This window comes from Martes martes, assembly GCF_963455335.1.
Source record: "Martes martes genome assembly, chromosome: 13".
NCBI lineage: Eukaryota > Metazoa > Chordata > Mammalia > Carnivora > Mustelidae > Martes > Martes martes.
The window spans coordinates 49,171,510-49,195,721 of NC_137901.1; the positions used below are offsets into that span (position 1 = coordinate 49,171,510).

A 24,212-nucleotide genomic window follows, 5' to 3' on the forward strand; every position below is an offset into this window, starting at 1 on the left:
TTTTTAAAATGTGCATCTATTTAAAAAAAAAAAAGAAAAGGAACATGGGGAAAAAAAGAATGTCTTTCTTTTTTTGTGCTACTGCCAAGGCTTTTGTTGTTAAAATAGTTGTATTTTTCTCCTCTGCTTCTTTGCATGAGGTTTACCATATTCATCCTTCTGCTGACTTGCTATGAAGTCCCTGAGCTCTTGTATCTTTGCTGAAACACTAGTTTTTTTAGCAGTGATTACAATATTAAATAAATACATATAAATATTTAAAGTATGGGTTGTTTGGTAACAATTTCCATATGTTCATCTGAGGCAACTTTTTTTTTTTAAGATTTTATTTATTTATTTATTTGACAGACAGAGATCACAGGTAGGCAGAGAGGTAGGCAGAGAGAGAGGGGGAAACAGGCTCCCTGCTGAGCAGAAAGGCCGCTGCAGGACTCCATCCCGGGACCCTGGGATCATGACTTGAGCCGAAGGCAGAGGCTTTAACCCACTGAGCCACCCAAGCACCCCGCAACATTTTTTTTTATTGTCAGTGTTCTCCATCCATCATTTTTTCTTTTTTTCAGGTCATGAGAATGTACATATTCTATGCAGTTTCCTTTTTGATTGTTATCCATTCCCGAATGAGGTGAGTTCTTCTGGGACTCTAGTTCATAGCAAATTTATGTGGGAAAAAAATGAGAACCATATTTTGAGCTAGCAGGAATTTACTCTTTGACACATTGTGTGTGTGAATTATTTTAGCTTTAACTTCTCAACCAGAAGAGAGCAGTAGCTAAGGCCTGTTCAAAATAATATCCTTTTCCTTTATTTTGCCTCACTCACAGACTACTTTGAACAAATGTTATTTCCTTGGGCATTCCTTATTTGGCCTTGACTACTTTTATTTCTTTAGTCAAACCAGCGCCAAAGAAGTTTTGCATCAGCTTGCATAGCCATTCTCATTGTTCCAAAGAATTACTGGTTTTGGCAACAATAGTGCCCTATGTAATTAACTGTTCTGCCAGCCTTGTTTCAGGTCTGCAGCTGTAGGGTCTTTCTAAGCATCTACCTATACCCTATTTTACCTTCATTGTATTTGGCAGTGCTTTCTCATGCATTTTAGGGTTTCAGGTGTCCTCTAGGTTTGCCCAAGTTGGGATTTTTTTCCGTCCGAGTTGCCATTTTCAAGAAAAGAAGGGAGAAAATACTAACTTTGGTCTGTAACTAGAACTGGAAATCCTACCCAGTAAATAATTCTAACTCTAAAACTATCTAACAACTCAATTTTTCTATGTTAATTCTGAAAATACAATACAAGATTATCTGGCCTTAAGGCATAACTTCCTAACATCATTCATCAACATACTGAAATGTAGACGGTAGAGTTTATAATACAATAACTTTCTCACACATACGCAAAGATCCATTTATACATTTAACTCAAAACATAAATGTGAATTCATCTGCCAATCTTTGAATAAAAGGAAAGGGCTTTTACTTTGGGTATGAGTCAACTGTTAGTAGGTTCCTTTGATGAACCACATCCTTAATGCATAATCTATAATTTCCAGTTTCCATCTGTTTTTTTTTTTTAAGATTTTATGTATTTATTTATTTGACAGAAAGAGAGACACAACAAGAGAAGGAACATAAACAAGAGGAGTGGGAGAGGGAGAAGCAGGCCTCCCACTGGGCAGAGAGCCCCACGGGGGTCTCAATCCCAGGTCCCTGGGATCTTGACCTGAGCCGAAGGCAGACGCTTATTGACTGAGCCACCCAGGCACCCCTCTAGTTTCCATCTGTTTAGAGTGAAATGATTTAAATACACTTAAGAAACAATGTAAGTCCAGAATACTTTTAGGTTTTTATGATTCTCCCCACAAATATCTTTCATAGTACTTCTGCCACACCTGTCTCAACAGGAATTGTTTTTGGCAACTCACCTCTGTCATGTCTGTTCAAATTGTTTAACCTAATTTTCACGTAATTAATAACTATTTTTTTAATTTATATTTTATTGGTTATTTAATGTCTAATTAAATTGTACACAATAACAACTGACAAATACATATTTGGCAACAAACATACATAACTCCTGAAAGCAGAAATGCTCGAACTATAAGACAACAGCCATGACTATTCATTCATCTGTCAATGTGCTGTCACAGGCATCTGGAAAGCATGTTTTACATATGAGATGGAGAACCCTGGTTCCTCCTACAAGGCTGAAAGCATCATCACTATATTCTGAGTCTGACACATCCCACATATTGTTTTTGGTATGACTTATGTAAATCTCTGGTATTGGCATGTTAACTTACCATTTATTCCTTCTTCGTGAAGGTAGAGAACAGAATACGCTCAAAAAAAGTATCTGAGTTTCATGTGCATTAGATTTACATTATTTTGAGTTTTCTAAATTTTAGGTGTTGGAAGATGGAGACTGATTATAACTGGCTTTTACCGATACACGTGTGTCCTATAGTCAAGGTCACAATAGTTCGTTGGAAAAATCTGGACCAGCTTTTAAGAGGCACACAATTAAAAGAATGTAGGAAGGATAGGGAGAGTTTCTAAGGTCATTAGCTGTCTAGATTTTGGGAGAAAACAAAAGCAAAAAAACCACAAATCCCCCTATGGACCATGGAGTTTTTATCTGAGTTTAAGGACTAGTCCAATATTATTTGTTGTTTTACCCTTAACTTTCTTCTTTTACTATGGCCTAATCAAACAGATTTAGATTCTCTAGACATTTGTTGAGTACTTACTACATACTAAGTTCTGAAATGGTTATTTTCGCGAGTATCATCTCATTTAACTCTTACACTAATCTTGGGAGACATGATTTAATATGAGGAAATAGATCAGCAGAGCTAGAGCCTTAAACAAAGATGCTCAGATATAAAAAGTCAGGCCTCAACTGCCTCCAGGTCTGTGCAGGGCTTTTCAATGGAGTAGGAATATGGGATCATAGCCCTTAGTCCCACAAAGTACACTCCATAAACTGATGCTTGTTTTACTATTACAAAATTATTATATAATGAATTTGCAATTATTTTTTAAATGTTATATAACTTAGAATGGGAAAATTTAAAAATGTATTAGGAAAGAAGGTGCCTATTTCAACAAACTTAAATCTAGTTGCTAAGAAACAGTCATAAGATTAATTTTTAAAAAGTCATTCATAATAAGTGATGGTAATAATAATGACAGTATAACTGTATTTCCATGGGTGTCCTCTTTTCAACAACTTAAAACAAGTTCTGGAAACATTACTTACTTTCACAAGAGCCCAATAACAAGAGGTGGTTGTGACTGCCCATAAACATGGGATAAAGCAAGCTCCGAAAGTTCCAAGAGCCCAAAAGCCTGTGGATAAAGCAGGAACAGAATCTCAGTGCCTGGTGTTCCATCCATTAATACTGGCTTCATCTCCTTTTTTTTTTTTTTTTTAAGATTTTATTTATTTATTTCACAGGGAGATCACAAGTAGGCAGAGAAGCAGGCAGAGAGAGGGGGAAGCAGGCTCCCTGCTGAGCAGAGAGCCAGACACGGGGCTCGATCCCAGGACCCTGAGATCATGACCCGAGCTGAAGGCAGAGGCTTAAACCACTGAGCCACCCAGGTGCCCCCTGGCTTCATCTCTTCAGCCACCATCAAAATGAGTCACTGCTATTTGTCAGAGACAAAAAGATCTGGGAGAAAAATTTCAGCTGTAACCTTAACAGTGTTCTAAACATAATACTGCACCTTTTCTGATCTTCTATCATTTGAGCCAGACCTCTCTTCCATCACTTAAAGACTGGAACAAAAAGAAATTGTTCATGCCCTAGTTTTGGTGTTGCCTTCAATAACAGAAGTCCTAAAAGAGGTAGATTTGTTTTTTGCTCGTCATAAATGTGTTTCCCTGGTTTACTGCAATAAACAGACTATAGGTAGGAACTCTCTCTACCATAAAATTAATAACTACGTCCTCCATCCAGGCTCCAAATGAATTTTGAAGAGATGTCTCTATTTTGTGTGCCTTTCTACCCAGTTAACAAAGGTATCTAAGATCATGGAAACGCCAGCCATAGTCTCTAGGGAATTCTGGGTTTAAATCTGGTTTAAGTTACCTTAACACAGATGTGTGTGTGTGTGTATATATATATATATATATATATATATATATATATTTTTTTTTTTTTTTTGGTGAAATTCTCACCAGACACAGAAAAAGTGAACTGCCAATGGGCTCTGCCACCACCAGTCACAACCACCTTTATTTCACTCTTTGTACTTACTAGATTTTTTTGACTACTGTTCTCTAGCTGATCATTACAAGCTTTATGTGTTATCTTTCCTGTTAATTTGCAAATGTCCTGAGAGAGCTTCTATTTCTGCTCTATCCCTAGCTCACACATCATAGAATGGGGGATGGTAGGGATAGCAAAGCAGCACCAGTGCCCTCCTGCACCCCCACGTCTTCCTCATATGCTAGTAGCATGACTCCCCACAAACATCTTATGATATAACTATCACTATCTCCATTTTCCAAAAAAGGAACTTGAGTTTTAGGGAAGGTGAAAGACTTCCCTAATGTTACACAGCTAGTAAAAAGTCAGGATGAGATCCAAACTGAAGAAAGGCAATAAATGCTATTTTAAAGGTCAAAGGAGAGAGAAAAATGAGCTTTTCCAGCTTCCTCAAACATGTGATAAAGAAAACCAATTACCATAATACTCTCCTGCATTTATTCAGAGTCTAGGTCAAAATATTAGGAGTGTTTTATAAGTCATTTTCTCTTGATTATCAAGCAATACATGCTCTTCATAGGAAATATGGCAAGCAGAAAGAAAGTTCAATACCTTAAAAAAAAAATCACTCCCAACTCAGCACTCAGAGACAATTACATTTAACATTCCAGCATGTTTCTTTCTAGTTCTGTTTTCCTCTTCTCGTTCTTTTTGTATACATTTTCTCTACATAATTGAGATTAGTCCAAATATTCACTATTAAACCTCTTTCACATAAAATCATAATGAAAACATTTCTCATGTTATTAAAACCTTTTATTAAACATTATAATGGGCGGCACTGCCCTTATACCAGGTTGCCCAGGACCCAGGGTTTTCCAGCAGCCGTGCGCAGGCCTTCATTTCACTATACCCCTTGCCATGAGAATGGGGTTCCATAGGGAAAGGAGACTGTATCCACACAGAGTCTGTGTCATCCTTCTAGAACATTCTCTAGATACTCAGAATCCTGGAATTCCATGACCAAATGGCCCCACTGAGACCTTCTCCAGTCTTATTCCCTGAGGGCCAAGAGCACAGCACTGTACACGCCAGCCGCAGGAGTGGCGAAGTGGTGCAAGGGTGTTGATGGATTTTGGGTGTGAGAGAATTGAGTGCCCTCAAAAGCATGTGTAAGACTCCTCTTGGTGAGGCTGAAACAGAGCTAGAAGGAGTAAGGGGCTGGCTCTTCCCATGCCATCATATTCCAAAGAACCTGAGAGTTCTAAATTAAAATATGGCCTTCTAAGCCATTGTCAAAGCCAGAGGATAACACATACTCTATGAGTTTCTTACTTGATTTAAAACTTTAAAATATTTAGACATGTTATACAAGTAAGCCTCTATTTGTCTTCTTGCCCTGGGCAGCCAAAATATGGAAAGAAGCTGGTAATGTGCATATTTTTGCATGTGGATATATCATAATATTCTTCTAATATTGAACACTTAAATGGTTCCTATAAATTTTTAAATGATATATGTTAAACATCTATACATAAATATTTACCATACTTGCTAATTACTTCTTATGATATACTCTGGGAAGAAAAATTAGTGAGCCAAAGAATATAGACTCTTCACAACCAAAGTCTTAAACTAATGGCTGATTAATGGGAGATCTCACTGAAAGCAACCCCTAGCTCTCTACCCTCTACCTACATGCCAAATCCATTGACCTATATTAATGATTACAGAGGCCATGTCTCCTTTTAATGACTTTTATATATGGTCATTTTGTTTCAAGACAGGAAGCTGACTCACAAAATATCTTTTTTTAAAACTGAGGTATAAATGATATATAACATTATATTAGTTTCAGGTATTTAACATAATGATTTAATATTTGTATATACTGCAAAATGATCACCATATTAACTCCAGTTAACACCCACTAAGTAATTAAAAAAAATTTTTTTAAAAAATTTATTTATCTGACAGAAATCACAAGTATGCAGAGAGGCAGGCAGAGACAGAGAGAGGGGGAAGCAGGCTCCCCACCGAGCAGAGAGCCCGACGTAGGGCTCCATCCCAGGACCCCGGGACCATGACCTGAGCAGAAGGCAGAGGCCTTAACCCACTGAGCCACCCAGGCGCCCTGCACTAAGTAATTTTTGATATGCTTTTAAAAATCCATTAACTTTCTATCCCTAAAATCAGGAACAGGCAAACCATGGCCCTTAGGTCAATCCCAACACTGCTTATTTTTGTAAACAAAGTTTCACTGGAACACAGCCATGCTCATTCATTTCCCTATTGTGTACATCTGCTTTCAGACAACAATGGGAGTGTGGAGTCTTTGCAACAGAGACCACATATGGCTGGCCCACAACTCCTGAAATCTTTACTATCTGGCCCTTTGGAGAATAAGTTTGCCAATTTTGATCTGCAATTATCACAGAATACAAACCATGAAACAGGAAATTAGCTACTGAATAATCATAAAATTACAGTAGGTTCTCCCCCATTTCACAAATTAGATGCCCTGGTCTCGGCAGGTTTGCTGTGGTATTGCTGTGGATATTCTATCAAGCAGCTCATGCCTTCTCTGCTTCTCAGGCGCCTACTCTGTGCCCAACAGGCCTTGGATCAGGAGAGCTCACAGAATGAAAATTAATAATTTTTGTCTTCGAGGAGTTGATACATGTGCCTACTATATGTCGAGGAGTCCTTTTGCCAGGTTCTTGGGAGAATAATGCTTTGTTTTGGACCTCAAAGAGATTCTTGGTTTTCCAAATGTGTGTTCAGGTTTTCACAAAATGAACAGGATTGTTCCAATCTTCCCGTACTAAAGCAGCTTAGAGACTGAACCGCAATAATTAGGCTCCCTTGGTGAAAAATCACTGAGGGCAGACGTAGGAAGAGCGGGCAAAACAAATGATTCCTATGTATCAAGTAATCCCTCAAGAAATTTCCTTGATGTTTCTGCTTAAGCCAGTCAGGAAAACGAACTGCCCACTTTTTGACACCAGGATGAGCAAGAGATTGATAAATGGCCCTTTGTTTACCTAAAAATTAAAATTCCTGTTTATGAGGGGTGCCTCGGTGCCTCAGTCAGTTGAGAATCTACCCTCGGCTCAGGTCATGATCCCAGGACACTGAGATCAAGCCCAGCATCAGGAGCTTCTTCCTCTCCCTCTGCCACTCCCCCGGCTTGTGTGCTCACTTGCGCGCGCTCTCTCTCTCTCTCTGTCAAATAAATAAATAAATAAATATCTTTAAAAAAATTCTATTTATGAGAAAAACCTACATGTGAGTAGCGAAACAAGTCATTACTATTGCTTTACTCTTCATAAAGATAGAACAATAACAGAGTAATTGGCTTTGGGAGAGGACATAAACCTGAGCCAACTATTTTAGAGGATTCTGAGGAATGTGGTTTGAATCCAAGTTTGAGGGATTTTTTTGGAGTTTTAGTGGAAAGATAAAAGGGAGAAGAGATTATTTACAAGCCAGATACTTTCTCACTTCTTCTTGGCACAATTAACCTGTTATGAAATTACATTAGAAAACTACAAACCAAAAGCAAAGGTCTTGATTACTCTGTGGTCTTGGATCATTACTAGTACGGCTATCCTATATCACTGGGATAAAAGAGACAATTCTTTGTGGATTTGTGCTCCTCTGCCTCTTATGAGCTGGGCAACCTTGTGTAAATTTCTCCACTGCTCAGAGCCTCATCCTCTGCAAAATGTTGATAATACCACTCACTTTTCTGGGCTCTTTCACATATTAAAGGAGATAACACAAGTCAGCTCATAATGGGCATAACAGTTATGGACATTTAGTCAGAGCTAATTATCTCCAATGGCTCATTTACAGGAATGTGTCCATGTGTGAAGAGGAGTAACAATTTGCAAGAGGAGAGGCCAGTCCTGCCTGTTCATGCCAACTCAAAGCCATTAGAATGACTTGTTCTGACCTACTCAAAATAAACAAAGCTTTATGCAACTATCAACTATTTGTATTGCCTGATCCTGTTATGAGAACAGTCCTCAGAATATCTCCGAAGTATGTGCCAAGCACTTTGTTTTGTTTATTTTGCTTTTGTGAGAAAAATAAAAGATAACTCATGCTTGCATTGTTAATTGGCTTTTTAAAAAAAGATGTTATTTATTTATTTGACAGAGAGAGAGATCACAAGTATACAGAGAGGCAGGCAGAGAGAGGGGGGGAAGCAGGCTCCCCACCTAGCAGAGAGCCTGATGTGGGGCTTGATCTCAGGACCCTGAGATCATGACCTGAACCAAAGGCAGAGGCTTAACCTTGAGCTACCCAGGTACCCTGTTAATTGGTTTTTTAAAGGGTCTTGATTATGCCATTATTTTCGAGGGTTTCAAATGTTCCTTCCATCTTGTCCTTGCCTGACCAAGGAAATCAATTATTGTCCTTCAGCCCCTCACCCAAGCATCAGAGCAGTTTGTCTCCACTTCTTCACCTTCCACACCTTGTAAACATTACTTATATATTCACCAATTTATAGATGTTGCTTTCTCAGAATTTGACTATACAGGCCCACCCTCTACTTACTCAACCCAGAAGCCTTATGTTCATGTTCATCCTCTACAACAATGGGTCTAACAAGATGTATGCTATGCAAGACAATACTCGGGGTACTTTTATTGATGTTTTTAATCTTAAGCTTAAAATTTGCATTATGTGTATTTTTTACAATGTATATAACATATTAATAGAGCAGATAATAATTACTCAAGCTATTATTAATATTCTATGGAATCAGTAAAATTTGGGGGCTCACTCCAATAGAGCAGTAGTGCTCCAAGAATGATATAGGCATGCCTGGTGGTATCTGTGATCCTTTTAGGGTGTCTGTAAGATCAAAACCGTTTCACAATAATACTGAGATGGAATATATCTTTTTTACTCATTTTCTCCTGTATACAATGGAGTTTTCCAGAGGCAGCATGACATGTGATAATGCAACAGACGGATGCAAAAGCAGATGTGGGAACCCAGTTGTTATCTATTTGTAAACAATGTAAAATGATGTTCCTGTCATTAAATTTCTTATTTTGGAAGAGTTCTTTTTCATAAAATTATGTTAACTTATATTAACATATAATAAATGATTACTGTTATTTTCAAATGAAATAAGTAGTTTCAAATCTTAGTTTTTGAGGGTTAATGGAGGGGAGGTAGGTGGAGGATGGGCTAGATGGGGGATGGGTATTAAGGAGGGCACTTCTACTCCTGAAACCAATATTACTAACTAGAATTTAAATAAAAATTAAAAATTATTCTTAGTTTCAGATATCATTACGGCAAATATCAATAGATATACAGTGGTGTATTACAGCTGGCTTCTGCCAGTTTCCAGAGAGCTATCCATAGCCTGAAATAGTCCGTGCTGGTAGTTTACACCACAGAAATTGGCAAACCCATAAATCAGGGCTTATGTTTTGGAGAAATGCTTTACTAGCACACCACTGGATATAACTCACTTAAAAATTCTTTGGGATCCTCATAAATCTAACCAAAGAGGCAAAGAATCTGTACTCAGAAAACTATAAAGTACTCAGGAAAGAAATTGAGGAAGACACAAAGAAATGAAAAGACGTTCCATGCTCATGGATTGGAAGAACAAATATTGTGAAAATGTCTATGCTACCTAGAGCAATCTACACATTTAATGCAATCCTATCAAAATACCATCAGCTTTTTTCAAAGAAATGGAACAAATAATCCTAAAATTTATGTGGAACCAGAAAAGACACCAAATAGCCAGAGGAATGTTGAAAAAGAAAACCGAAGTTGGCAGCATCACAATTACAGACTTCTAGTGCTATTACAAAGCTGTTATCATCAAGACAGTATGGTACTGGCACAAAAACAGACACATAGATCAATGGAACAGAATAGAGAGCCCAGAAATAGATCCTTCACTCTATTGTCAACTAATCTTTGACAAAGCAGGAAAGAATGCCCAGTGGAAAAAAGACAGTCTCTTCAACAAATGGTATTGGGAAGATTGGGCAGCCACATGCAGAAGAATGAAACTGGACCATTTCTTTACAACACATACAAAAATAGACAAAAAGGATGAAAGACCTCAACATGAGACAGGAATCCACCAAAATACTTGAGGAGAACACAGGCAGCAACCTCTTCCACCTTAGCTGCAGCAACTTCTTCCTAGAAACATCGCCAAAGGCAAGGGAAGCAAGGGCAAAAATAAACTCTTGGGACTTCATCAAGATCAAAAGCTTTGCACAGCAAAGGAAACAGTCAAAAAAACCAAAAGACAACCAACAGAATGGTAGAAGATATTTGCAAATGACATATCAGATAAAGGGCTAGTATCCAAAATCTATAAAGAACTTAGCAAATTCAACACCTAAAGAATGAATAATCCAATCAAGAAATGGGCAGAAGACATGAACAGACATTTCCACAAAGAAGACATCCAAATGGCCAACAGACACATGAAAAAGTATTCAACATCACTCACCATCTGGAAAAAACAAATCAAAACCACAGTGGGATACCACCTCACACCAGTCAGAATGGCTAAAATTAACCAATCAAAACAATAGGTGTTGGCGAGGATGCATAGAAAGGGGAACCCTCCTACATTGGTGGAAATGCAAGTTGGTACAGCCACTCTGGAAAACAATATGGAGGTTCCTCAAAAAGCTGAAAATTGAGCTACCCTATGACCTAGCAATCGCACTACTGGGTATTTACCCTAAAGATGTAAATATAGTGATCTGAAGGGGAACCCAAAAGTTTATAACAGCAATGTCCACAATAGCCCAAACTATGGGAAAAGCCTAGATGTCCATCAACAGATGAATGGATAAAGAAGATGTGGTACATATATAATGGAATACTATGCAGCCATCAAAAAATCTTGCCATTTGCAACAACACAGATGGAACTAGAGGGTATTATGCTAAGCGAAATAAGTCAATCAGAGAAAGTCAATTATCATATGATCTCTCTGATATGAGGAATTTGAGAGGCAGGGCGGGTGGTCATGGGGGAGGGAGGGAAAAATGAAACAAGATGGGACTGGGGAGGAAGACAAACGGTAAGAGACTCTTAATCTCAGAAAACAAATTGAGGGCTGCTAGAAGGGAGGGGGAGAGAGGGATAGGGTGGCTGGGTGATGGACATTGGGGAGGGTATGTGCTGTGGTGAGTGCTGTGAATTGTGTAAGACTGATGATTCACAGAGCTGTACCCCTGAAACAAATAATACATTATATGTTAATAAAAAATTAAATTAAATTTTAAAAAATTCTTTGGGATTCTCAATAATGTTTAAGAATATGAAAAGTTCCTAAGACCAGAAAAATTGGGAACCTCTCTCTTAACACTGTTAATTGGTACATTCTTGATACTCCTTCCACACCCTCACTTCTCTCTTCATACTCTGCCTACCTTTGGTTTGGCACAGCACAGAACCTCCTTCTACTTATCTAGTTCTTAACTCTTTATTCCTCACATTTTCCCTCTAGCCTGATAGAAGACCAGTGATTCTCATGATTTGATCTATGAAACTTCTGTCTGACAAAATATAGTGCTTCTCAAAGTGCATCCTAATTATTTGGAGTGCTTATTTATAAAGAATATCCCTGAGATAACTGCATCACCCCAACCTTACTGAATTACAAGTCCCTGGAGAGGGTAGAGCTTTTTAATATCCAGGGGGTGATTCCTATGATGATCCCAAGTTTGAGAAGTCTCTGATCCTCCGTCCTTCAGGGATCTTACCTATTTCGACAACCTTAAACACCTCTTCTTTGTTTCTCTATTTTCAGTCACTCTCTTTTGCTTTAGACATACATCTTTAAATGTTCCTATGACATCTCCGTATACTGCCTTGCCACCACTTCAAGTTCAACATGCCCTAGACAACTTCCCAAGCTAATCTGCTCCTGATTCTCTTTTCCTTAGCTGAAGACACAGTAGTTATCTCAATTACTCAGATTTTGACCACTGAAATGATTCCTACCTTTCACATCTTCCCCATTGCTCCCATGTCTAACTCAGTGCACAGAACATATACTTTCCGTCCCTGAAACATCACTTTTATCTCTCCTGTCCATTTCCCACCTAGTTTTGGTCTCCTTAGTTCTGCCTTAGAAAGTTAGATCACCTTTCCTCTCTCTAGCTCTCCCTCTTTTTAAAGATTTTATTTATTTATTTGAGAGAGTGAGAGAGATCACAAGAGGTAGACAGAGAAGCAGACTCCCTGCTCAGCATGGAGTCTGATGTGGACTCTGAGCCCAAGGCAGAGGCTTAATGAACAGATCCACCCAGGCACCCCTCACCTTTCTCTTTTGTCGAGAACTTCAAGTTCTCAGTGATTTGAAAACCAACATCATTTAATGTCTTTATGACTCCTAATGCCACCTGCTGGTAGGTAAGTATCGCATAACACTTCTGGAAAGTTCTTTTGGAGACTGATGTGTGGCCATTCGTCATTCATTCTATCATAGGGTACAGGTGCAGAGCTGTTTCCAGCACAGAAATACTGGCCTCAAAAAGAGCAGAAGAAGAAAGGCTTTGGTTTGTGAGAGAGTCTGAGTCTCGGCCGCTAGGCAGGCAGAGCAGAGATACTGAGAAATCATCCCAAAGAGTTATAATACCAGTGTTACATGTGTTCTTGCTGGAGTTAAAATAGTTTTGCCTGTAAAGGACAAACAGGCTAACAAGAGAAGACTAATAACAATGGGAGAAAACAGTTACCTGTAGGGCCAGCAAGAAGGGAAGAAGTTTGAAAAATGGGAGCAGGCAAAGTGTGCTGGAAATCTCCTTTTCGTTCCTTTCATTGCATCTATACACATCTCTGTCCTGCTCTAGGCTGGGACGCTGACCTGTATGCACCACATCCACTGAGGTTATCTGTGCTCTGGTTTCTGGTAGGGTTCACCTAAGGGAGCCCTGGAGGGAGGGAGATTATAAGGAAGGAGAAGAGTGAAGTCAGAGTATTTTCCTACCAGCCGATCTCCTGCCACTGCCTAAAACCTCCATCAAAGGCTGCAGCTCCTGCCCGATAGGCCTATCCTCAGTCCTCCACAGTGCCGGGTCATAGCTGTGGCCCCTCCGCTAGCACCGGGGGTCCAGAGTGGTAGGAACACACCTTTGTGACCAGCCTGAGGTCCTGTTCTACCCCTGTGCTGCTCTACATCCTGTCTACATCTGTACAACTAGTTACTTTATGAACTCAAACCACCCCAGTTTGAGTATGGCATGTGTTTCCTGTTGGACCCTGAGTGATACACCTGGCTACAGGGGAAGAAGGAGGAGAAGGAGAACAAGGAGGAAGACGAGAAGGAGAAGAAGAAAAATTTAGTGAAGCTAAATGGAGGAGAGGAGGAGGGAAAGGAAAGATGTTAACTAATTTTCCTCCACTAAGCTGCCCTTTGCCTCCCTGGGCCACATTTTTTCCTTTCGCCTACCTGGGCCACTCCAAGCATGGGTTACCTTTTCTCCTTCCATGTCTCTTTATCCTCTTTCTTCATTATTTTACTTTACCCACCATCTTCTCTTCTCTCTATACCATTCCTTTTAATGCACTAACTTAAGCTTCTTCTTCCTCCTGGACAGTTTATCCAACTCTCTGTCCATTCTGAAATAAATATGGGGCTTAAGGGGTGCCTGGGTGGCTCAGTGGGTTAAGCCTCTGCCTTCAGCTCAGGTAATGATCTCAGGGTCCTGGGATCGAGCCCCACATCAGGCTCTCTGCTCAGCAGGGAGCCTGTTTCTCCCCCCTCTCTCTGCCTGCCTCTCTGCCTACTTATGATCTTTCTCTCTGTCAAATAAATAAATAAAATCTTTAAAAAATATATAGGACTTAATCTTTCAAAACAAGGCACCACATGGCTTTCTGGGCTCAAATAAACTTCCTGATGATGGGGTCCCTCCATACCTTCTATCTTATCTGCAGGAGATCAACACTGCCTTCAGATTCGGGGCTTCTTGGATGACACTCTCCTTGCAGCTTCCCCTAAATTCCCTCACTGACCCTCCTACTTTCAGGTACCACCCTTTTCTGCCCATCACTTGTAAGCCAGCATATTCAGACAAGGGACACTTTTTCTAGATTTGCACTGTCTAGGCTAACTCTAGGTATTGTGTTGTTATTTAAATTAAATTAAAAATTCAGTTCCTCACTTATACTAGTCACGTACCAAGTGCTCAGTAGCCACAAAAAAGTAATGAATACTGTATAGACCACTTCCATCATCACAGAAAGTTCTACTGAACATATCAGCATCTAGATTAGCATTTCTCAACCATGAATGGTTAGAACCATGAATGTTTTAGGCCAGATAAGTCTTCAATGTGCTGTCCTGCACATAGTAGGCTGTTTGACAGCATCCCCGACCTCTACCCACTGACGCCATTAGCACTCTTGCAGATGTGACAACCAAAAAGGTCTCTAGACATTCCCAGACTCTGGTTTAGATGAGACCATTCAACTACTGATTGTGTTTTGCTCACCCACAGATAAGGAGTGAGAGAAGTCAAGGGAAAAAAAAAGTTGAGATACACTTGGAACAGAAGACAGAATAAGGAAAGGAGGCCACAGAATAAAAGATTTCCACAAAACCCTTGCACAGTGTATTACAACTTTTCCCTAGCAAGTCCCAGTCCTTTGTAAGGTAGTGAGTTTCCTTCTGGCTGCCCCATGGCACCTGGAACTCTCAAACTAGGTCATCATAAGGTACAAACCCCCTGCCCCATCCCTGGAAATAAAAGTTAGAATTGTGGCTGTCATGTAAATTGCTGATGTCTCCTGTTAGGACCATGAAGTGTGGGGCTGTCAGAACATCATCACAAGATGACCACGAGTCCTTACTAACTGGACAGGGTCACTCACATGCATTCTTCCTTAGCATAGGATAGGAGTGCCACATCCTTCTTGACCTGCCAAATTCTGTTTTCTGACCCTCACAGTTCTTCTGGGTTATCAGGCATTGAGAGCCATGGAAGGAAAAGTTAATATAGCTCAAGGTTCTAGTGGAGACAACTCAACTATGCAAAGCAGGTTTTCCCAAAATGTAGTCACCAATCTTAAAAGATGTCCTACAGTCATAAGCTTTTTAAAGAAATTGCCCAAGTCAATTTAACCATATGCCCCTTCTTCTGAAATACTCCCAACTGAATATGTTTTACCCAATGCTAACTTAAAGAAAAGACTTGTACTCAACTGAAATCTGTCAGTCCAGAAGCATTTCCTTGACACTTTATAAGATCTCATGCAGAGAAACGAAGGTACAAAAGGGGTCCTGTTATGGGCTCAGGAAATAGTCATGCTTGAAACTCCCAGAAGTCACTATAGAACTAAGCATTGGGAACTGAGAACAGGTTAGGAACAGGCATCAGGCACAACCAGACAGGCTGGTGATTTTCTACTTTCTTATCAAGTATTTAACTATAAATACGCAGTTAAAACGGAGATATACAATGGCAAGGACCAAATAGTGCTTTATATTTGCCTCAGATTCATACACCATGTTTGGTTTACAGCAGCTGTTCGATAAATGTTGACTGAATACTGAATAAAGTAAAGGAGAAGCTTGTCTATCTCACATGATAGATCCCCCAAAGGCAGTGACCTTCTGTTTTGTGTCTGCTCAATTGATTACTCAGGTGATCCCCACGTAGTATGTACTTTGTTAAAAATAGTGGATAACATCCAAAATCTAGGAAATGATAACATTTGCATCAGACAGGGTTCCAACAAGAAACCAATGACGCATTCCAATTAGGATAATATCCAGAGACTTATTTGAAAGGGACAATTTGCAAAGCTATGGATGCATGTAAAGGAATGACAAGGGATACTGCTGTAATTTGGGATTGGTAGCAGCAGAACTATTACCACTCCTAGAGAAAAAGAGATGAGAGGATGGATTGATTACAGGAACCCAAAAGGAGAAAAGTCTTAGAGTGAAAAACCGTGACCTTAGGTCGAGGGGCACAGGCAGCCCAAGGCAACCCCACAAGGAGGGAGCCAGGAGAATAATTAGCCTGACCTCACTCGCGCCCCTCCCTTGAATCTCCTGCTGGGACCCTGCCATTGGCGGAAGTCAGAGGGCACAGGAGCCCTTGTGTAGCCCTCACAGGCAGCCTCCTGGGTAGAAAGAGGGAGGGTGGAGAAGGGTGGAGAGCAGATCAGAAGAGGCAAAAGGAAGATATCCTTAACAATAGGAGATTGCTATCTCTGCACTGGTAGTGTTTGGAAATCATTAAGATGCCAATTCATGATCAATTTATGATCCAATGAGAAAGAATCACTTTTAAATTCGTATTCTTTAATGATGGTTAAAAATGTGGATGTTAGGATTACCACACTAATATAAAAATAAGATTTCATCTGGGTCAAAATCAAATCCCTGTTAAAAGGAAATTTAAGCTAAAGTTACAGAGATCTTGTGAACCTTAATTCTGCCAGAACCTGAAGTTCAGCCACAAATATACCGACTCTGGACTCCTGGCTAGAGGGGAAAATGGTAGTTCTTCCCATGAGAGAATTGATCAAAGGATTACTGTACTGCCCCACACAAGAAAAGCACCTCTTGTTAGAGAATAGAGCACAACTCAGTATTTGGGGATTTGCCAGTGGGATGGAGGGAAGAAAAGGTATCTGAAACTCCTAAAGGAAAAATTACTCCATGCAGAACACAAACAGTTGAGAAACAGGAAATTTAAAAGGGAAGTCATTGAGAAAAGCTTTTAACTGTGAAGGCTGCTACTTTCCCTAAGAAAGTGGAAAGGAAAACATTATCCATGAAAGGACAGAAAATAATGCAGTGGAATACTAGAAAGAAGAGGCTGAGAAGAACTCTGATGGGGCTTCAGAAATAAAAGAAACAGAAACAAAACGTCTTTACCATATTTTAATTTTGGTGAGTCTCTGGCCTGTGGCCTGTTGACACTTGCTATCAAAATACAGCAATGCAAAGAAAAAGATCTCCCTGTTTTCTCCTCTCGTCTTAATCATAGGCATACGTCCAACATCGTCTACTTGACTTGCAGAGATTTATGTTCACAAAATAAATATGTATCTGTTATTTATATATTCATCAATTCCTGAAAAATCACCATATATTAAGAACATGTACAATTAAATTAATTGTTGTTTACCATGCTCAATCTAGAATTTGATATTTTCTTTCTTGAGAAAGACATATGCACGGCTTCTGCTTGTTCAATGCAAGCTGTTCTCATATAATGAGAACTTACCACAATTTCAGACTCTTATCTACAAGGAGAACACTTCGTACTGTTGTTCAAGCATATAACACTCAAGTTGCAAATAAAAGATAGGCAGAACTGATAAATGATGTCCAGTTTAAATGCACAGATACTGCGAGAGAAAGCCAACTGACTGTGATCACCAATCTCTTCTGCTTTATTTTTTTCTAAGATTTTATTTATTTGTTTGACACAGAGAGAGACAATGAGAGAGGGAACACAAGCAGAGGGACTGGGAGAGGGAGAAGCAGGCTTCCTGCCAAGCAGGGAACCCCCACACGGGGCTCAGTCCCAGAACCCCAGGATCATGACCTGAGCCTAAGGCAGACGCCTAAGGACTGAGACACCCAGGCATACCTCCTCTGCTTCATCCCAGATTAACAGAACAACTGGAAGAGAAAGTTATTCCCTTGCCTTTGGGCCACTTAATACCATGAAAATCTGACAGGAATATTCTTACTAAAATATAATCTAAAATGATGTAGTGGCTTATATTCTTTATGGGCCTAAATATTCTTATTCACTAATTCAACCATAAATATTTATTGAGCACATACTGCACCTATCAGACAATGGTACAAGCACTAGAGATACATCAAGAAACAAGACAGACAAGGTTCTTGTCCTCCTGGAGCTTACATTCTAGGGGAGATGGTGAACTATAATAAATACGTAAGTAAATAAGAACTTTAGATAGTAATCTTTGCTAGGAATAAAATAAAATAGGTAGTGGGATGAAGAGTAACAGGGGAGAGAGGTACATAATTTAAATGAGATGTTCAGGAAGGCCTCTCTGAGGAGCTGACATTTTAGGTAAAGCTCAAAGAGTAGGAAGAAGTCAGTCATGTGAAGATCTGGGAAAAGAGCATTCCAGGACAGAGAAGAACTGAGGTAAAAGCCCTGAGGTGGGAATAAGCTGGGGGATGTTTGCGGAGTAGTAAGAAGGTCAGTAAGTGAGAGGAAAAATGATAGGAGATAAGACAGCAGAGGTAACCAGATGCCAGACCATGCTGGGCCTTGCAAGGTAAGGAATTTGGATTCTTTTTTTTTTTTTTTTTTTTTTTTTAGAGTGATGAGAAGCTGCCATGGGGTTTTCAGATGGAGAGGATCTGATCTCTGCTTAATTTTTTTCAAAAAAAGATTTTATTTATTTATTTGAGAAAGAGACCAAGAGCCAGAGCATGAGCAGGGTGAGGGGCAGAGGGAGAAGAAGACTCCCCACCCAGGAGGGAGCCCCATGCAGGGCTTGATCCTGGAACACTGGGATCTGACCTGAGCCAAAGGCAGATGCTTAACATATTGAGCCACCCAGGCACCCCTGATCTCTGCTTTAAAAGATCACTTTGGGAGTGCCTGGGTAGCTCAGTCGGTTGGGCAACTGACTCTTGATTTTGGCTCAGGTTGTGATCTCAGGGTCTTCAGCTGGAGCCATGAGTCAGGCTCCACGATCAGTGGGGAGTCTGCTTGAGGATTCTCTCTCTCTCTCTCAAATAAATAAATAAATCTTTAAAATAAAAAAAGATCATTGTCTCTGAATAGAGACTGTAGGAGGGAAAAGGCCATCATAGTCCTTCAAGTAAGAGAAGATGGTCACTGGAACTATGGTGGGGAAGTGCATGTGGGAAGAAGTGTACAGAAGGGGGACCTATTCTGGAGACATGCCTGCCAGCAGATTGAAAGGGAGAATATATTCAAGGAAAGAAAAAAAATAACTCCTAGGTTTTTGACTTGAACAACTAGGCATTGTTATTAACTGAAGAGGGGAAAAAATGGAAGAAAGCAGGTACAAGGTAGGTAGAGTGGTTATCTAAAAAAAAAAAAAAAAAAAAAAAAATCAAGAGTTGTATTTTGTATATATAATATCTGAGATACTTATTAGATACCCAAATGGAAATATAAAGTAGATAGTTGTTATATATATATCTGGAGTTCTGGAGAAAGGTCGAAGATACTTTCTTTTAATCTAAAAAAATTTTTATTAAAAACATACACTCAAGAGAGGTGGGGACTGTGTGTTCAAATTTACTCTATAGGCTATTGTGCCTCATATACTGAGGTACTGAAAAAACACAAGGTGATATGAAGTAGTAATCATGAAACCAAAAACCAAAAACCAAAACATTGTTCAACTTCTTTGCTTGATGTTCCTACCAACTTAGCTCAGGTGTTCCTCCACCAAAAACCACATGCCTGATAATTACTTGTTGCAGAGAATTACTAAAATGAGGAAAACAATAATACAGGCTTAGCTGGTGAAGATTTGAAATACTTGACTGATTCAGAACCAGATGCACTGGTTTGCTAGCTCAGACCTGAACACAATAGTCACTCACAGATGATATCTACGAAGTGGCATGACAACTGCAGGAAAGGTCTATCAGTACTGCTACATCAAAAGAAGACCAAATTCCATGAGGGCAACTGAATAAAAGGTGTTAGTAATGCCCCCTGCCCCAGTTTTTTTTTGGGGGGGGGCGGTGTTATAGGTCAACAGAATTTCATAGACATGTAAACATCTTGTTTCCCCACAGTTTCTTAGTTGACTGGCTCTTACTCTGCTTCATAATTCATCGATCCGTCATGAAAACAAAGTGAGGTGAAAGGCATTTCAGCTCTCATAAGAGGAACCCTTAAGTCCCAGTATCACCTTATAAACTGTACAATCAAACAAGTTGAAATGAAAAGCAAAGATGTTGAATTTAATAGACATGCAAATATCAAGAATTTTTACTTGGGTTGGTTTCTTTATAGTAAGTTCTAAACCCACAAAACTCCTTTGTAAGGACAATAGGGCAGGAAGTAGCAAAGTCATCATCAGTGACCTTAGATCTTTTTGAAGTGCAAAGAAGCAAAGTAACAGCCCACAGGATAAAACTAACATCACACCTTCAAATCAGTAAGTGAAGAGAGAAAATCATTAACAGCTAGCCTATTCTTCAGTGGGAATTTCAAAACCAATTTAAAAGCCCCTGAAAAATATCATATTTATGCTTAATAGTTTAGTCCTTTTATTTCCAATAAATTTCAGGATTAAAAAACTCCCATGGAACAGTAATTTTCCACTGGAAACCTTTCTTCTACTTTTAATTTAATCTGAGGGATTATTTAGTGGTTTCTGTGCAAGTCTAATACATGACAATATCTGTTCCGGGGGGGAGAACACAATGTGTAAACACTTCAAGTTTTAGCTTCAAGGTGTCCATGTGAGGACCTGGACTTTAAGAACACATTGCATTCAAAAGGCTTCAAAACATAGATGGAAGAAAGTGATCATTAAAGCTCTGTGAATACAAAACTCCCACCTCTTTGCAAGAAGCCTAACACTCCAATTCATTCCTAAGACATTCTTTCAGTGGTCAGGTGTGTTTCTTCCAATCTACTACCCTCCTCCCCCAGAAAAATTTGTACAACTTAGATCTTAGTCTGCATTTCCTTAGTTTCAACAGATTTATGCCCACAGATGGAGGAAAGAAGTTTAAAAGAAGAAAAAGAAAAGAGAAGGAAGAAAGTAAAAGGCTATCAGTGCTCACTTTAGCACACCAGAGTTATGAAGTGGTTAATGCTGACAGAAGTGTCTGGTCAACAGGACATCTGTCCTCTAGGCCTCTTCTTGCAGCTTCTTTCTGTTCTCCTCCCTTTAGCAGCTTCCTTCCAGCCCCAGGCTCTATGCCACCAATGAACATAACATGCAAAAGCAGGCCAAAAATTAAATTATAGATATGTTTCAACAGTCTTAACAGATTAGTGTAGCATATGTGAACTGGCCATTTTAAAGATTTGGTAGGAGGTGTCTGGGTGGCTCAGTCAGTTAAGCATCTACCTTTGACTCAGGTCATGATTTCAGGTCCTGGGATGGAGCCCTATGTTGGCCTCCCTGCTCAGCAGGATGTCTGCTTGTCTCTCTACCCCTCCCCCTGCTCATGCTCTCTCTCTCAAAAAATATTTTTAAAAGATTTTATTTATTTGAGAGAGAGAGAACACAAGCAGGGGATGTGGCAGAGGGAGAAGGAGAAGCAGGTTCCTCACTGAGCAGGGAGCCCAGCATGGGGTTCAATCCCAGGCACATGAGATCACCTGAGCCGGAGGCAGATGCTTAACTGAGCCACCCAGGTGCCCTCAAAAAATAAAATCTTAAAAACAAACAAAACAAAACAAACAAAAAAAGATTTGGTAGTTGGTTTGAGCCAATCTGAGTAAGTATTCAAAATTAGTGATTGCTCATTCAACAAACTTGAAAAGAAGATGTATTGTTTTTTCTAATCAGATATCACAACCAACTATAAAAAAGACTGAGAGGATTTAACTAAGACCATGTAGGCAAACTATCCCCCATGAGCCATTCCTAGGCTTTCAGTTGGAAAACTGATCATAGGAAACCTAATTTAATATTTCAGTCCTACCACTTCTAGGCTCTCTCCTAAAATTTCACCAGTGTCTGGGGTTCTAGAACATGAAAGGGTTCAGACATCTCCAGCATTTTCAATTTACTAGCCTAAAGTTCTTTGTGAACAATATATACACAGAAGCCATTTGCTAAAAGGGGTAGGTGGGCTCTAAGGGGAAATCTGCTAGGAACTAAAATGTCTATATCAAAAGACAGCCTCTTGGAGGGAGTTTTGCAGGCTTCCCTTCCAGGATACCAGCACCTCAAGTAAAGCTACCACGGATGTGCTTCCTCCTGTTAACTTCTACAAAGCAAACAAAATAACCTGTGGTCACCCTCACTCCAACAATGCACATAGATAAGGGAGGTCAAAATTCCTTTACGAACGAATGAAATAAATGGCAAAATTATCTCAATTATACTAAATGACTCTTGGACAATCTGTAAGAACATTTACATGTTCCTTTCCAAATAGCATTCCGTCAGACATCAAACACTCTCCAAAGGCCAGCAACATGGAGGGCATCATCCGTACTGAATTAAACACAGGCTCTCCATTCTAAACATGGAGACAACACAGGAAAGACTCAAACATCCTTAGGCATACATTTAACCTGACTAGATATTGTAACCCTTACAGTGCCAGCAGGGTCTCCCTAAAATAAGCTGGAGAATAATTTTCTAAGAACAAGAGCCTAATTGTAGGATAATGTGACTTTATTCAAATAAGCAGTCTTCTTCCTCCCAACTCAGGGAGGGTGTGCAATGGGGGTGGAGGTTAGTATTTCAAGAAAAAAGAAAAGGAGAAAAAGAAGAAAACAGGATAACAGCAAGAATACAGTGAAAATAGCAAGCAATATAAAAAAATTTCCATACCAGTCTTGTATAATGCCTGGCATGTAGGTGAACAAACCAGTTGAAAAAATGTTCCACTCTTTCAGCTTATTTTGGACTGATTTTATAGAACAAAACAACATAATTACATCAAAGCATCTGCAAAGATAAAATCTAGGGAGTTTTCAAAACTGGAAAATGTTTGGAGACGGGGAAGGGAAGAGAAAGAGGCAACAGAAGTTAGAGCAGGATAAAATAGATTTACAAATCTGGCTTTTGAACAAAAGAAAATAGGAGCATAAAACATTTATGAGCATCTTCATTCATAATATTTCTTCCTAAATCAATTAAAACATTGGCTTATGATGGATTTATACCACAGTGAAACTCTTGACAACTTCAAAATCAACTTCATGTTTGGGTTCCATTCTTTCAAGTGATGAATAGTGGGAAATCAGTGAAGGAATGTCACTTGAAGTCAGTCATTTATCATGAACCAAAATGGCTAAGTGCCCCATAAACTGCAATGATCCATTTCCTATTAGCATCACACAACAGAAGGCAGCCTCATCTGCATTAACAAGTTTTATGACCTCCGTAGGCAGAGAGGCTAATGTTAGGAAATGGGTTATTTTTGTTCTGTTATAAATGTTCATTATTATACCATAAAAAATTCTTTAAGGATATAAACTACTGATTGATTCATTAAGGAATTATTTTAAAAGGTTTTCCCTATCTTGGTTTTTTTTTCTTTTAAATTTAATCTTGGTATAATAGTTTCACTCTTCTTGGTCAAGCTCTAGCTGGTTTTCTATGTGTAATACACAATTCTTTTCCCATAATGTCACATATCATGACTGCCCAGAATTAGAATAATTTCCCCCCAAATTTAGATGACACAACTTTGCAGTGTTCCAAATTTCAAAATATAATTATGCCCTTTGAATTTGGGCAAGAAAATTCCAAGAAAAGGCATGAAAATGGCATGTCATGATTTGAAGATAAATAAAATTGTTAAAGCACTTAGCCAATATATTTCCTATAAAATACACTCTGTTTAAGCATGTTAGTGGGTCACATCCAGATGATTACTGACACTCTTAACTTCAAACATAGCCAGGAGTTACCTTCCTACAACAAATGGTATCACTGCCAAACACAAAGAAAAAAGAAAAGGAAACCCAAATGGCAAGGTAAGAAAGCAACTAAGGAAAAATAGGTACCATATAAAAAAGATTATGAAAACAGGGTATTTACTCCATAATTTTTTTGAAATCTCCTCCTCTGAAATGAATCACTGAAAGTACAAAAAGATTCCAACATTTATCTGATTGTACTATTTTAGCTTAATTTTAAACTACAGAATACAGTTTAAAATGCACAGTGTACATTTATGTATTTTGAGGACTCTTCAGCCTCCCCCCACCCCTGAGGAAACATCAAAAATTTGGAAAATGAAGAAGTCTATGGTAAATTGTTTTAAATTATTAATACTCAATTGTGAGCACCCCA

The 24,212-nt window shown here is 39.1% G+C and overlaps 1 long non-coding RNA gene across 1 annotated transcript in view; it reads right to left on the reverse strand.

Annotated features, from left to right (window-relative positions):
• Window positions 1–343: 343 nt before the first annotated feature.
• The window catches only part of LOC308354164, a 76,750-nt gene continuing 52,881 nt past the window's right edge, over window positions 344–24,212 (reverse strand). The window contains exons 2-3 of the long non-coding RNA XR_013967849.1: window positions 3,260–3,348; window positions 344–643 (exon numbers count right to left, since the gene is read on the reverse strand). This is a non-coding gene — a long non-coding RNA (uncharacterized lncRNA). The remainder of the gene's footprint in view (window positions 644–3,259; window positions 3,349–24,212) is intronic.